The following is a 16,275-nucleotide window of genomic DNA, read 5'->3' as shown; positions in this document are numbered from 1 at the left end:
TCAGCTCTGGTGACAGGCCTGTCTGTTCTTCTGAGTAGGGAGTCACAAAGCACATAGACCTGCCTTTTCCTGATGATAGTGTGATTTCCTGGCCTTCCTCCTGTTCTTTCTGGCTGCAAGTCCTTTTGGCTTTTATTCTCTCTTCCAGTCTTTTGAGTGTCATCCTGTATCATCCTGGGGTTCTGAACTCTGGGTATCTCCATTGGCTCTTCTCCTCTTCATACAGGACTAGCTGCTCTTCTCTTCTTCCTTGCCCTCCCACATTCAGTTACTGCCTGCTGTGACCCTTCTTCATTTTCCAGCTCAGCAAACTTGTTCCTGAGCTCTACTTCTCCTCCACTAGCCAGTCTTTTCTCTACCTCAGTGTTTCTCAAACTAGGGTCGCCGCTTGTGTAGGGAAAGCCCCTGGTGGGCCAGGCCGGTTTGTTTACCTGCCCTGTCCACAGGTCTGGCCGATCGCGGCTCTCACTGACAGTTCTAGTCAGCAGGTTGGCTTAGGCACTGAGGGGTCAGAGAAAAGAGAACTTCAGGCTTCCAACACCTATAATGGCTTACATTTATAAATGGATATGATGGGTGACCATCATGACCCCAAGATCTACCACCATCCATCAGTAATGGGAGCCCTAGAAGAAATATCTGAGAGAGAGAGAGAGAGCTTCTCCATCACCATATCATCACTAACGCTAACAGCCTGATACTTCTGCTGAACTGATCAGGAAATAATTTACCATTGGAATTATCATTGATAGGCCTCAGAGTTAACAGTCCCATGTGGACAAAAGGGAGCAGTTCACACATCCCTCAGAGCCATTGTTTTAGTTCATCTGTCAGCAGCTTCAAAAACACAGTACTACATCAGTTCACATTCATAAGTCTATCTTTGCAACCACAGGATCTAGAAATGGAATTTACAAATGAAATCTTAAATTCTGCATAATCCCAATATGTTGCATGGACTGGATGTAAACATCAAGCAGGTGGGCATTAGCCCACTGACAAGGTTGCCAGTTCTTGTGATTATCATGAGTCTCATGGCAATTTGGTGTCTTTCTTAAACCCCCAGCTCCTACAGTCAAGTGATTGGCAGGAATCTCAGCTTTTTTTGTTGTTTTTTGGCCTTTAAAAAAAAAATTCTAGCCTTCCTGGTGGTAATGTTTTCAAGCTTTTTATCCAAAGTGCACCCTAGAAGCACAGAAACCAGAAGCCCAATAAAAAGAACCAAAAATTAGTGGCAGGAAAACTCCAGTTTTTCACCATTCAACTCCTCAGCTGAAGGGAGAGGACAAGAATGAGCTAAAGAAAAAGAGAATAAATAAAGAGATTGCACTTCCCCGGTCTGGCCACATGGTGTACCCCTTGCTCCAAAGGCTGCCTGGTCGCCTTGGTGATTAAACACAGAGTTTGGCTGTCTGGTTTAGAGTTTTCCATTTGTTATTGCTAACTGCTTCCTTTTTGAGTTGTGTTTTAAAATTCCCAAATAAACAGATTCAGACAGGGCCAACATTGACATTATGAGGGCCTCTGGTAGTTACAGAGCAGGAATAGGGGATACAGTATATACCAGTATGGATGAGATTGACACACTCTTGTGAAATGAAAGGGATCAAAGCAGGGGGAAGTGGCAGATTTTAATCTATGTGAATGTTAATAGACATGGGATTGGTATCTGCAAGTAAAGGCTTAGATAATAAGTGACATTTTAATTTTTTTGAATGGGCAAAGCCACAAGGTTTTTTTGTTGCTTTTTATTTGCAACACCAGTTTGACAATGTGTATTGGTAAGCAGGGCTGGCCTTCCCATGAGGCAAACTGAGGCAGTCGCCTCAGGTGCCAGACTCTGTGGGGGGTGGGAGGGCACCACCAGGACCGAGAATGTAGAAAATTATGTCTGCTGCTGGTGCATATTTATTCTTTCTGCTCTAGATGCACAGAGCTGGTGGAGTGCTGTGCTGGAGGAAGGAGGGCACAAGAGACATAACAGGCAGGCAGGAGAAAAGGTGAGAGGGAATAACAGAAAGCAGCAGGAGCTGCAGAGAGAGAGAGGAGGAGGAGCCTCTTACGTATCTCATCACCCCAAGGAGCCTGGACTGATTAACAGGAGCGTCTCAGGGAGCTTCCTGTTCCTGCTGCTTCCCTGAACCCGCTCGAGGAGAACAGGCAGTCAACTGAAGTAGTAGGAGCCAGTTATGCTCTTAAGACCCTGATATCTTCCCTCACTCAGGCCCAGCTACCAGCCTGCTTATTTGTCCCCTTCAATTCAGTGTTGAGAGCCACTATAGCTGGCAGAGAACAGCAGCCAGTGAAAGAAGAAAACGCCCCTCTGGGGCAGCATTCAGAAAAAGAAAGCAAGCAAAGGAAGCTTTTCTTTCTAAGCAGGAAGGAGCTCTCCTGAGATACATAGACACAAATGTTCACGGTGAGCCTTCCGACCCTAGTGAGGACGTGAGTGGTGAGGAGATGCCTGATCTTCCAGTTAGTCAGAGTGCAGGTGACCTGGCAGCTACTGCAGCATCCATATCTCCATCTCAAATGGATGTAACCATGCACATTCCTGAAGAAAAGTGTAGATCAGAGAAGAGTGTGGTGGAGGCGCAAGAAACAGCTGCTGTTGAGTTTAGTTCCTTAAGTCTAGATGATCCAGGACTGTGGACCCACTTGAGCAGTAGCCTGAGGGACTTTCTTGTACTGCATGGGCCACAGCAAGTGAAAAACCTCAGGTTCCCCAAAGACAATGAAAATAGAAGTTTCCATCCAACACATTACTGGCGTGAAATCCCCAATGGTGAAAAGTGGAGAGGCCATGACTTATGTACTCAAAAACCCAGAATGCTGCATACTGTTTTTGTTGCAAACTCTTCCAGCCTAATGTTGAAGCCACATTGGGTTCTACAGGAAGAAAGGACTGGAAAAATCTGACTAGAAATCTGGCATGCCATGAGAAGGTAACAAATCGCCAGAGACCATTTCATAGGTGGCAAGAGCTTGAGATGAGTCTAAGGTTAAAGGCCACCACAGAGGATCAGCATCAAGAGAAGATTGCATCAGAGTCTCTTTACTGGCAAAATATTCTGAAAAGGCTCATTGCCATTGTGCTTGCTACCCAAAACCTAGTACTGTGTGGCACTTCAGATCAGCTGTATGTGCCAAACAATGGAAACTTCCTTAAAATTGTGGAGCTGATGGCTGAGTTTGATGCTGTACTGCAGGAGCATCTAAGAAGAGTCACCACCCAAGAAATGTACACACACCATTACCTTGGAAAAACAATTCAAAATGAGATCATACCCTTACTGGCAACAAAAGTCAAACAGAAGATTGTGGCAGATCTGAAGTCAGCAAGTTATTACTCTGTTTTTCTGGATTGCACACCTGACATCAGCCATACATTAATGGTGAGTTTTATAACAATAACAGAACCTAGTGAAAATATCCCTGCAATAGTGACTGTCAGAGAGCATTTTCTAGAATTTATTGACATTGATGATACTACAATAGCTGGTGTGACAAATGTGCTTTAAAAACTGGAAGATACGAGAATTGTGATAGCTGACATGAGAGGTCAGGGCTATGACAATGGTGCCAACATGAGAGGAAAGAACAGAGGAGTGCAGACATGGATCCGAGAGTTAAACCCTCGAGCTTTTTTTGTCCCATGCAGTTCTCATTCATTGAACTTGGTGGCCAGTGATGCAGTATCAGTTTCTAGTGAGGCTGCTGAATTTTTTAATGTAATTCAAAGCATCTATATATTTTTCTCTGCATCAACTCATCGATGGCAAATTTTGAAGCAACATCTGGGAACATCCTCTCTGACACTGAAACCACTGAGTGCCACACAATGGGAAAGTCTAGTGGAGGGGATAAAGCTTATCAAACACCAAATTGGGAAGATAGATGATGCCATAGTTGCCATTATGGAGGATAATGCTGTGACAGGAACTGTTCGTGGGAGAACAGTAGCAGAGGGAAATGGAATCACCAGAAACATACATAACTTCAAATTTCTGTGTGGCTTAGAGTTGTGGCATGACACACTGTTTGAAATAAATGTTGTCAGCATGAGACTCCAAGGTGTTGACCTTGATATATCTGGAGCAATGGAACAACTGGACAAAGCAAAGTCATACCTACAGTCTTACCGGTCAGATGCGAGATTTCAAAATGTTCTGAAGAGTGCACAGAAGTTGGCAGAGGAACTTCACACTGAAGCTATTTTCCTACCCATTAAAGAATACAAGAGTCACCAAAGAAGAAGACATTTTGATTACGAGACACAGGATAATCCCATAAGATACCTCAAACAACAACTCAAAGTTGAATTCTTTAACCAGGTGCTAGATTGTGCAATACAGTCAGTTGAAGAATATTTCATGCAGCTCAAGGAACACAGCAGTATATTTGGGATGTTTGATATTCCAGAACTCCTCACTATACTTGAGGAAGACATACACCAGCAATGCAGGGCACTAGAGACAGTGTTGACACATGATGACTTGCACAATATTGATGCAAGTTATTTAGGTGATGAACTGAAAGCCCTTTCAAGATACATTTCAGGATCAACTCCAAAGGTGGTTCTGGAATATATGTGCACAAATAAGATGACCACTCCCTTTCCAAATGCTTTCGTTGCTCTGCACATACTTCTAACACTTCCTGTAACAGTTGCCAGTGGAGAATACAGCTCCTCCAAGCTGAAGTTAATAAAAACACATCTATGCTCCACAATGATACAGGAGAGGCTGGTCGGCCTTGTAACCATCTCAACAGAGCATGAGCTGGCCCAGACTGTGGACCTTCAGGAAGCAGTTCAAATCTTTGCAGCCAAGAAGGCACGGAAAACACCACTTTGATTATTCAAACAGATAAAAATGCCAGTGTTTACTATGCAGACAAGACAAGTTACATTTGCTGTTCAGGCATTTGAAAGTTAAGTGTTACTTAAAATTTTTGAACAAGTCATTTGAAGTTGTGAGTTCTCCTCTATTGGGGTAGGTAGCAGAGCAGTATCATGAGAGGAGTAGAACAGAAAGAAGGCAGAATTGGGACCTTTCAAAGTTTTGGCCCAAGTGAGGGGGCATGAGGGTGTCATTTGAGCTCCCCTCCTCAGGTGCCAAAATGTTGTGGGCTGGCCCTGTTGATCAGGTAGGTTATTTGCATTAGATTTTGGGTCTTACATGCTTTTTTGGATAGAGCTGAAGAAGAGGAACAGGCCCTGATAAAGAATTGTGTTCTAAAATACCCACAAAATACAAGGCCAAAGAGAACAAAATCAGAGTCTGGGGAAGCGTATTCAGTTGAATTATTTTGATCAAAGATGCACTAGCAGGAAAACAATGCTGATTCGTCATGCATGACCTAGATCAGTCGTTCTCAAACTTTTGTACTGGTGGCCTCATTTCAAATAGCAAGCCTCTGAGTGCGAGCCCCTCCTTATAAATTAAAAACACTTTTTAATATATTTCAGACTATTATAAATGCTGGAGGCAATGTGGGGTTTAGGGTGGAAGCTGACAGCTCGTGACCCCCCATGTAATAACCTTGTGACCCCTGGAGGGATCCCGACCCCCAGTTTGAGAACCCCTGACCTAGATCAATCAGTTTGTGATATTCAAGGTACACATTTTATAGGCCTCTCTCTGAATCTGGTGGCTTCAGTTGCCTTCATCCATAATATAGAACAATGGCTATAATGCTTCATGATTGTATATATTTGTGTGATCGTCTGATGATGATAGTAACTCAGCACTTCTGAACACCCTTCTCCAGAGAAGTATCAATCCTATTATGGCTGTGGGGGCTTAATGCAACATGGATGGCCCTGGATTCTGGAGCCAGCTTGTATAATCAGCCTGGTCCCTGGCATAAACTGCAGCAGCCCAGCCTGCATGATTGTGACTATAACATTCAAAGAGTGAATCAAATGTAAACCAAGGTAGTGATGTCTGCCTGTGCCTGCAGCTGCCAGACAGAAACAGTGGGTGTTCCTGTGCATCTCAGAGTTAGGTCAGACAGTGGTGATTTAATGATAACCATTGTTAACTATTTTCCTAAAGATCAAAGCACGCAAAACAAGGGGGACAATTATATTATGAAGAGCTGTATGATTTACTCTGAGTTGCACCTCACCTGCAGAATTTGGGAGTACTGTATTAGCACTTATTTAAAAAATGGGACCCCAAGGCCCATGTTGTTTAACAGGCTGGTGTAAAGCAGAGCAGCTCTGTTGAAATCTGGGGTTACACTGATTTACACCTGTGTAGAATCTGGCCCTAAGAATGGGTTATGAGACTCCCCCCTGCTGCCTGAGGAAAGGAATGTTAAGCAGTGGTAGAGATGCTTCTTATCTTGTTACACCCATCCTCCTTCTTCTCCAGTTCTCTCCATCTCTCTGCCACACGCACTATCTTGGACATTAAGATAAAGTGCATCCATTTGTTTTCTGTATTGGAGAACCAGTGCTTAAAAAAAAAGAAGAAGGGGGGAGGGGAGGAAAGGAAACTCTCAGAGGGCATCTGTCCTTTCAGGAGGATAAACTGCAGCCACATAACCCAGACAGCACTATAAATCCTCTACTACAGCTCTTTCCTAATAAACAGACTTGAAAAATAAACACAGATGCTAGTAAAAGAAAAATACAAAGCAGGAGCGTAATTTTATTTTTAGTAGAAAAGCAACAACCTCTGTTGTCTGTAACTTTCATGATTCCATAACTAACTGCAGAATTATACCAAAACTCGTTTTAGAACCCAGCCATTCACTTGGCAGCAAAATACAGAGGAAAAAATATGGAATGTCTCTTTTGCAATCATTTAACCCATCAGCACAGGAGCTTCATAGAGATCTGAGCTGAAAAAAGACTGGTTCGTCATCCTATCGAACCTGGATATGGCCTCCGAACAGAGGATGTCTCAGAGATTCAGGCCTTGGCTACACTTGAGAGTTATAGTGCTGGTGGTGGCTTTACAGCGCTGTAACTAACTCCCTGTCCACACTGGCAAGGCACATACAGCGCTGTATCTCCCTGGCTACAGCAGTGCTTGTACTCCACCTCCACGAGAGGAATAAAGAGTATAGCTGCTGCTGCAGCGCTGGGGTGCCAGTGTAAACAGGGAATAATCTTACTACGCTGTGACTGACTTCCGGAAGCTTCCCATAATGCTTTAAAGTAAAGATTACGCTTTTTGTTTTGTTGTGAACTCCGGGCTCCCGAAGCTGCTTATCGAAAAAACAAACACAGCTACTGTTTGCTGAGAATGAGCTCCCTTTGGAACGCCCACAGCTAGTGTTTGCTTGATGAGAGGGGGCTTGAGGAGAAAAGCAGCACGGCAGGAGGGAGGGTGGGGGGGATCCGTTTCAGGGAGGCTGCCAGTCTGGTCTGTGAGGAAAAAAACAATCAGCTGTTGTTTGCTTTCAGTGAGTGAGAGAGGGGTAGGAGAGAGGGTCGGAACTTGCAGCTGCTGACGGAGTGTCGGCTCCAAAAATCCACTCTCTCTCCCCCGCACGCTCCCTGTCACACACCACCCCACCCCCTCCTTTTGAAAAGCACGTTGCAGCCACTTGAACGCTGGGATAGCCGCCCATAATGCACCGCTCTCAATGCCGCTGCAGTTGCTGCAAATGTGGCCATGACAGTGCGCTAGCAGCTGTCCGTGTGGCCAGATTGCAGCGCTTTCCCTACTCAGCTGTATGAAGACAGGTTTAACTCCCAGCGCTGCACAGCTGCAAGTGTAGCCATACCCTAAGCTATAACCGTGCAGCTGCTTTTGTTGTAAACTTATAACAAATGTTGCCCTTCACATGAGTCAGGGTATGGCTACACTTGCACTTCAAAGCACTGCCGCAGCAGCGCTTTGAAGTTTCGAGTGTGGTCGCAGCGCCAGCGCTGGGAGAGAGCTCTCCCAGCACTGCACGTACTCCATATCCTCTACGGGTGTAGCTTGCACCAGCGCTGGAGCACTGTTTACACTGAGGCTTTACAGCGCTGTATCTTGCAGCGCTCAGGGGGGGTGTTTTTTTCACACCCCTGAGCGTGAAAGTTGCAGCGCTGTAAAGCGCCAGTGTAGCCATGGCTTCAGTTAAGTTCTCTTGTGTTTTTAGAGCAACAACTTGAGATGATTAGGAAGAATAGAAAAAAAGTTACAAATATTTTCTCGAAACTTTTTTCCTTTGTACTTAACATTTAGAAAAAAAATCTCAAAAATTTCATTAACATTTTTTCAATATTTTTTGTTTTAAAATTTTTACAAATGCACCTCTGATCAGCGTCTCTGAATTCCTGTCCTCCTCCCCACATCGGCAAACAGTGGCTGTCCCAAGAAGCCCCCTTGAAGAAGGGTGTGACATTGTGCAGTCTATATGGTTTTATAAAAAAATAAGTGAATATATGTAACTGAGATATGCTTCATACAAAAGGTATCTTGTAAGGTATCATTACAAAGCTTGTAATCTACTGAGTGTAATCATCCTACTTGTATAAATATACCACTCTTGTATCTGGGACTAGAAATATGAAGTATCACTCTGAGGGCCTATTGTAATTATGTAAAGTGTGGGCCATTAATGGTGCTTTGGAATCTTGATGACTTCCATTAACTAGGACCATTGTCTGCAGATGGGTGTGTTTTACCTGTAAGTCTTCCTGTATACGTGTGTGCTGGCAAGTGGGTAATGAAGTCTTGCAGTGACATGTGATCATGTCACCTGAACTGGAATCCATCTTTAACCTGGTGTCTTTCCATTGAGAAGGAGGGAGTGGGAACTCAGAGAGGGACAAAAGGATTCCCGCCTTATGCAAAAGATATATAAAGGGGTGGAAGAGAACAAAGGAGGGAGAAGAGCCATCATGAAGAATCCCCTAGCTACCACCTGAGCTGGAACAAGAGCTGTACCAGGGGAAAGAATTGTACCCAGGCCTAGAAGGTGTCCAGTCTGAGGAAAAAACTTACTGAAGCATCTCTGAGGGTGAGATTATCTGTATTCAGTTTGATTAGACATAGATTTACGTGTTTTATTTTATTTTGCTTGGTGACTTACTTTGTTCTGTCTGTTACTACTTGGAACCACTTAAATCCTACTTTCTGTATTTAATAAAATCACTTTTTACTTATTAATTAACTCAGAGTATGTATTAATACCTGGGGGAGCGAACAACTGTGCATATCTCTCTATCAGTGTTATAGAGGGCCAACAATTTATGAGTTTACTCTGCATAAGCTTTATACAGGGTAAAACAGATTTATTTGGGTTTAGACCCCATTGGGAGTTGGGCATCTTAGTGCTAAAGACAAACACACTGCTGTGAGCTGTTTTCAGGTAAACCTGCAGCTTTGGGGCAAGTAATTCAGACCCTGAGTTTTTGTTGGAGCAGACTGGAGTGTCTGGCTCAGCAAGACAGGGTGCTGGAGTCCTGAGCTGGCAGAGAAAACAAGGATAGAAGTAGTCTTGGCACACTGGTTGGCAGCTCCCAAGGGGGTTTCTGTGATCCAGCCGTCACAAAGGGTTCTTGCTGCCGTGGGCTGTGAAGAAATGTAATCAGCTTCAGGCTGCCCAGAGATACATGTGGCCAACGATGGGCAGAATGATGTGCAGCTATCATCACTGATGTATGTCTGAACAATGTATGAGCAAGGGTTTAGGACCTGAGAGCAGCTAAATTCCAAGATCTCTACTCAGTTTTCACTCTGTCCTTAGGAACACTCTCAATGAAGTCAATAGCAATTTTCTAGAGTAGAGATTTTAGGACTGGGACTTTAGGGGTTCAAACTTGCAGTCCCCTGCTCAGGCCTTCTGGGAGTTTTGTCTGAACAAGATCTGAGATTAGGAACGTAGGCCTGGTGATGTGTTATGTTTTCTACATACAAACAGCAAACTCTGTCTAGATGACTTTTATTTCAAATTAAGGAAACCACCAAAGAAAGAACAAATAATAACGTTCAAGAGAGAGCGAGTGCAGGAGGAGTGTCACTGCCTCAGGCACAATCATCTTGATCTGACCTGCAGCACTACCTTCCCTGCTAGACAGGCAGGGGGACTTTTTTACATTTAAAGGTGCAGTACACAGAAAACAGAATCATAGCTACCCAAAATTCACTTAGCTACATATACAACAATAAGGTCCTTTCTGCATGTGTGCGCACACATACAGATCTGAGCTAGATGGATAATAACTAGGCTTTTATGGCATCACAAGGGTCAAACCAGAGAATATCTTTAAAATACTATTAGTTACAGACATTCACAATGTGTGCACAACAGCACTCTATAGATAGATAGATAGATAGTTGTAGCTCTCTCTCTCTCTCTCTCTCTCTCTCTCTATATATATGGAGTAGTTATTATTATTAGTACAAGCAACATTAGTTTTGGTCTCAAGGCAGATACTTGTATCTAAGGGATATTAGTTCAGTCACCACTGAAAAGCTCTAGTACGGATGTTGGAGTTTTTTGTGTTTTATTTTATTACAGGAATTAATCAAATTACTTAACATATAAAGCTCAGTGGTTTGAGCATTGGCCTGCTAAACCCAGGGTTGTGAGTTCAATCCTTGAGGGGGCCAGCTAGGGATCTGGGGCAAAATCAGTACTTGGTCCTGCTAGTGAAGGCAGGGGGCTGGACTCAATGACCTTTCAAGGTCCCTTCCAGTTCTAGGAGATAGGATATCTCCTATAATAATGTAACCTGGCCCTCCTATATAGGGACAGTTTCTGTCTATGTAAAGAAAGAAAACCCACACACGCAAAGGCAGAAACATTAACAGCGAGGAGTTGACAGGGTAAAGGAAAGAAACTCACTTTTCCCCTCGCCTTGAATCAGGTTCCACTTTGATACCAGCTTGTCACATACTCCTCTCCAGTGTCAACTGAGTCACTTACCTGTGGGTGCATAGTTATAGTCAACAGCCAGACAGTGAACAGGGAATCAGGCCAAAGCACAATAAGGCAGGTTTCATAGCTCTTGTTTAGAATTAGACTCTTCATACTTGGTAGATGTGGCTGATGCCCCTGAGTTGAGCTGTTGATCAACCCCCCCAAAGTATGAGTAGGGTCATGATCAGCATCCCCTAGACACGAGGGTCTCCAGAGATCTGGCCCAGCAATTCGAGTTTCTGTTGGTACTGATGTAAGCTCCAGTGTGTACTAGTTAATATTTGGGGCTATTTTCATGGTTATACAATATGAATACTGTTCTTTTTGTGTGAATGTGTTTAATACTCAGGGGGGTTTGGCAATGTGTATAAAATGTCCTTGTAGCAAAGCATTCTGGAAAGATATCATATTTAGTTCTGCAATTTGTACTGCAGTTAGCGTAGGTTTTATGTACACATAGTTCGTCTTTGTTCATAAAGTAAATATTAGCTAAATAGAATGTTGCTCTGATCAGCCTTATGCGACCATGTGATGAAAGACCTTGTCATAATGCAGAGATGCAAAAGAGCAGAGCGAACGTTATCCTGAGACCCTTCACGCTGTATTTCCTGGCCTCTGTGGGTTTAAAACCATAACATTCATGTTGCTTTAATGCAGGGTTGCCTTTGCAGTTGTTTCCTATGTAATGTTTCTGTAGCAGGTTGACCTTTTGTATGAATAGGTCAGCCTGCCTTGCAGCTGGAAAAGCCCACTGTGGGTTTTGGTTGAGTGAGGCATATGGGGTCTCACTCTCTGAGGATCCTCAGCTCTCACTGAAATCAGTGGTAAAATATGACTAGCACATGCTGTTGTTTGAGAATGCTCAGAACCTCAGAATCAGGCCTGTTGGGACGTAACCAAGGAACTATGTGTCAAATGAATGAGACCCTCATTTCATGTTTCTTAGCTTGTGGGAACTCCATCTCAAAGGAAAGATGAACCGTTACATGTTAACTCTTCACTTTTAGTTTTCCACCCAGTATAAACCAGAGACTGTGACATCTTTCCTCAACCTCAAACAGCAATATTCCCTGCTCAATTTATTAACCCCAGAATGATGTTTTGGATCCACTACATATTTCTTATTTTGAGCGGAAGGAGAGTCTTCTAGCTAATGCACCGGACTGGAAGTCAGGAGAGCTGAGTTCTATTCCTAGCTCTGTCTCAGACTTTCTGAGGGACCTTTGGCAAGTCAGTTCACACTGCTGTGTGTTCATTTCTGCACCCGTAAAATGAGACGATAGTACTTGCCCATCACAAATGTCCGTAGCTATCTGTGTGTGGGCGGCACAATGGATGCGTGAAGCATTCATACCAGTGTGAGCTGTATAACTTCTTCAGGTATGAAGATGGAGTTATTGTAACTAGACAAATTCTGAGCCGTTTTCATCACGTGGAATATATAGAGGGCAAGCTCCTTCGATGTGCTGTCCAATATTTGGAAATTTCTTGGAATCGTTCCCTTGCCGCCTTCTCTCCTCCATGAAAATGAAGTGGCAACTGAACATGGTTCTTATCAATACACTCAACAAACTCCTCTTTCTGTTTATACAAAAGCTGATGTGCATTATACTGAAAAGCTTTTGCCTCAGCAATTCAGCATATAGAAAAGTGGGACAGTCAGTGATCCAGAATTGTACTGTTATTTCTCTGTGTTAATGGCTAATAGCCAGTAGTAGTTTATCAGAGGCCTGGAATTGGCATACTCTGTCTGCTTATTTCTCAATAATTGTATACCAGAGAAATCTCTGCACTTTGCCCGCCCCCGCCCCCCATATGTTTGCCAGAGTGCAGGGATTTGCATTTCTTCAAGCCTGGAATATGCAAATTCCTGCAATCTTTTCCACTATAGCCCATATAAGTCCCTGTCCATTTGCCCATAGCAAACATGGCCACCTTTGCTTCTCAGCCCATTCCCTTCTCTATCACCCCCCACATTCTTCTCAATCTCTTCGCCCCCCGCAGCTCCTCTTTCCTCACAAGCAAAGAGTGTCCCCCTCCCGCATATCTCTGATGAATGGATTCCTTTATTACCTTCACAGTTGTAAAGCTTCTACTCTAGCCTTTGTCTAATATCTCGTCACTTCTTTGACCTTGGGAGTTTGTTTAGTGCAGATGTTCTCAAACTGGGGGTCAGGACCCCTCAGGGGGTCATGAGGTTATTACATGGAGGGTCGTGAGCTGTCAGCCTCCAACCCAAACCCCGTTTTGCCTCCAGCATTTATAATGGTCACTTGCTGGAGGATTCTCTGCAGCTTGAGGTCTTCAAACCACAATTTGAGGACGTCAATAACTCAGACATAGGTTAGGGGGTTGTTATTGAAGTGGATGGGTGAGATTCTGTGGCCTGCATTGTGCAGTAGGTCAGACTAGATGATCATAATGGTCCCTTCTGACCTTAAAGTCTATGAGTCTATGAGGGTATATATAAAAAAAAATTATAAAGGGGGGGGTTGCACTCAGAGGCTTGCTATGTGAAAGGGGTCACCAGTACAAAAGTTTGAGCCACTGGTTTAGTGTATTGTGGTGGCTACTACCTAGTACACAGGAAGTCCCTCAATGTTTCATCTAATCTTTCCCTCCAGTGAAGTCACAGCTCATCCATATGTAATTAGAATGAAGAGACACGAGAGCAGGATTTTATTTTTCCCAAGCTTCCCAAAAGTGTTTATATAACTTAAACCATCCAGCCACTGCCCTAAATCTCTATACTCCTTCACCAGCGTTAAGATGTGCATGGGGACCCTTACATTAGCAGATATATGTGGGGGAAATACAATTCCTCAATACTTACTCTAAAGGAGCCGCAGTTATTCCACCTGATTTGGCCTTCATGTAATCCAGTGTCTGTCAGGATGGAGGGCTGTGATTGTGTATTGCACTCCCTTGTTTGACATGCCAGCAAATCTGAAATTGCCCCACAAGCATCCACTGAACTAGCACAGTGAATCTAACCTGTAAGAGATTGATTCCTTTATCTGTCAGATAAAGAACACACTGCCCCTTGTACACTGCACCAGTGACTTGAATTGCTGCCCAACAGATTGATCATGTTTAGTCTTTGGCTAATTATCATGTTTTATTCATTGTTATTAATATTTAGGGCTTGGCATCTTCAGAGCACTTGACAGACATTTTAACTCCTTGCTCCTCACGCTACTGCTCTCAGGTAAGTATTGTTATTCCTATTTTACAGATAAAGAAACTGAGCGATGGAGGATTTCAGTGATTTGCCCAGCTCCACACACTGAATCAGAGGCAGAATTAGAATTTAGGGGGCAGACCTTCAGCAGGTGTGAAGTGGCAGAGTCCCACTGAAGTCAGTGGATCTTAGGCAATTTACACCAACTGAGCATCTGTCCCTAAATTTCCCAACTCCCAGTCCTGTGCTTGTTCCTTACTCCTTCGAGAGGAGTTATTTATAAGGGCAGCACCTGTCGAGACCGAGAGGCAAAGGATGGATTTCAACATGAAGAACATTGTCAGTGGGCTGTGCCGGACAGAACTGGGATGTGCTTGTGAACTGCTGTGAATATAGATTCAGCCCCACGAAGGTTTCACACAGTTCCTGAAATTGCCAGAGCGTTCTCCAACTCGACTCTCCCTGCAAAAGGCACCTTGTGTATCTGTGCCTCAGAAGTGTGGTATGTAACACAAGGGAAGGACACAGCGCCCAGTGCCCTAAAATTTTGGATTTGGTGTGTGGACTGCCTGACAGATGAAGCTCTTTCTTCAATAGCTGCCTAACGCTCCATCCTTTATTTGCGTCCTACGGCATACAACATACGTTTTCATAAGAAAAAGGGATTCACCAGATAAGCAACTCTGGCATGGGAGCCGAATTATCCAGCAAGAAGGTGGCAGAGGTTTGGTTTTATCAGTTGATTTCGTCATGGCTAGCAGCCCTTGTTTTTAATCACAGCGCTGTACAATACACACCTGTAAACACAGGCCCTGCTTCCTGGAGCTTTCCCTCCAAAACTATTGAGCACCGTTCATCCTCAGTCTAAGCTTGCGTCTCTCAGGCAGGCATAGCCATTCTCAACAACCGTGGGGGATGTCCCAGGAGGATCTTAAGTTCTCACAATTACTGCATTTCATGCAGCCTGATGGCACCACCACAACTCAACTACTAACAATACGGGGTGATGTATATTGACACTTCCTCTACTTAAAACAGAAGATGCTTGTTAGGCAACCCCCATAACACCAGCAGGGGAAAAAGTCCCCTTTCCCAGGATAACCAGGGTACAGCTTCATTTCCAAAGCACAGCATTTGCTCAAATCGCTGCCCAGCCAGTAACTAACTAACCCTCACAACGCCCCTGTGAGGTAGGTAGGTAGGCAGGCAGGTATTATTAGCATATGGCTGGGAACAGACTGTCCAAAATCCCATTCTGACTGGCTGGTGGGGCTTTCTTTGCCTATGTCACACCAAACACCAACATCCGCCTGTGCACAGCTGGGCACTAACCACTGATATATTCCAATAACCCTATGGGGATGGGGAGATGAGTTAATACTGGGAAAGATAATACATGTGTGGGAGGCATTTGGCTGCATGAAGCAGGACAGCTGCCAAGGGAAGTGAAGGTGTCAAGCTGCCCTTTTGGTAGCAGTTCGGGGACTCCAGCCCCTTCTGTTACATTATTATATTATAGGGCCTAGGAGTCAGGACTGCACTATGCTTAGTCCTGTACAACTCAGATAGAAAGACTTTTAACCCCCTTTCTACTGTAAACTCTACACTGGAAACTGAACCACCTTCTAGCTTTAGCATTTATACCAAAGCAGCCTTGGAGCCAAACTCTTGCTTCAGGAAATGTTTTTAAAAAGAGCATATACACAAAGTGTGTGTGTGTGTGTGTGGTGTTTATAACCACTTTGCTCGTGTAGTGTTTATAACCACTTTGCTTCTTTCCTCTTGTCTTCTCCTAGGAACTATTTTTCACAGAACAAGGAACGATACGTGGCACACCCCTTTCTAGAAAATGGACATTTACGATGACCGAGCCGTTCTCTCACAACGCTAAGCCTTGGCAGACTGTGCAGCAGGAGGCTACTGGAGCACTTCATGTGTTGAAATTGTGTTTCAGGCTCACTCTTTGCAATGCTTCCGAGGCACAAGGCACTAACAGCGACTCACACACCCAGGTGTGGCTTTGTGCTGTCTCCATTGCAGAGGGAAACGAGGAGAGAGGGACAGATTCTCTTTTTTACCCTAAGGCCTCTTTACATCATGCTGGCAGTTTAAACAGACATTGAAGTCCCAGTGCCAAACTGCTGTCAAGACATCTTAGGGCAGATCTACACTACCCCTTGAGTCGACGTAACTTATGTTGCTCAGGAGGGTGAAAAAGACAC

The sequence above is a fragment of the Gopherus flavomarginatus genome, chromosome 4, assembly GCF_025201925.1.
Source record: "Gopherus flavomarginatus isolate rGopFla2 chromosome 4, rGopFla2.mat.asm, whole genome shotgun sequence".
NCBI lineage: Eukaryota > Metazoa > Chordata > Testudines > Testudinidae > Gopherus > Gopherus flavomarginatus.
The sequence above is the reverse complement of the archived record's forward strand: the minus strand, read 5'-3'. Positions refer to the sequence as shown.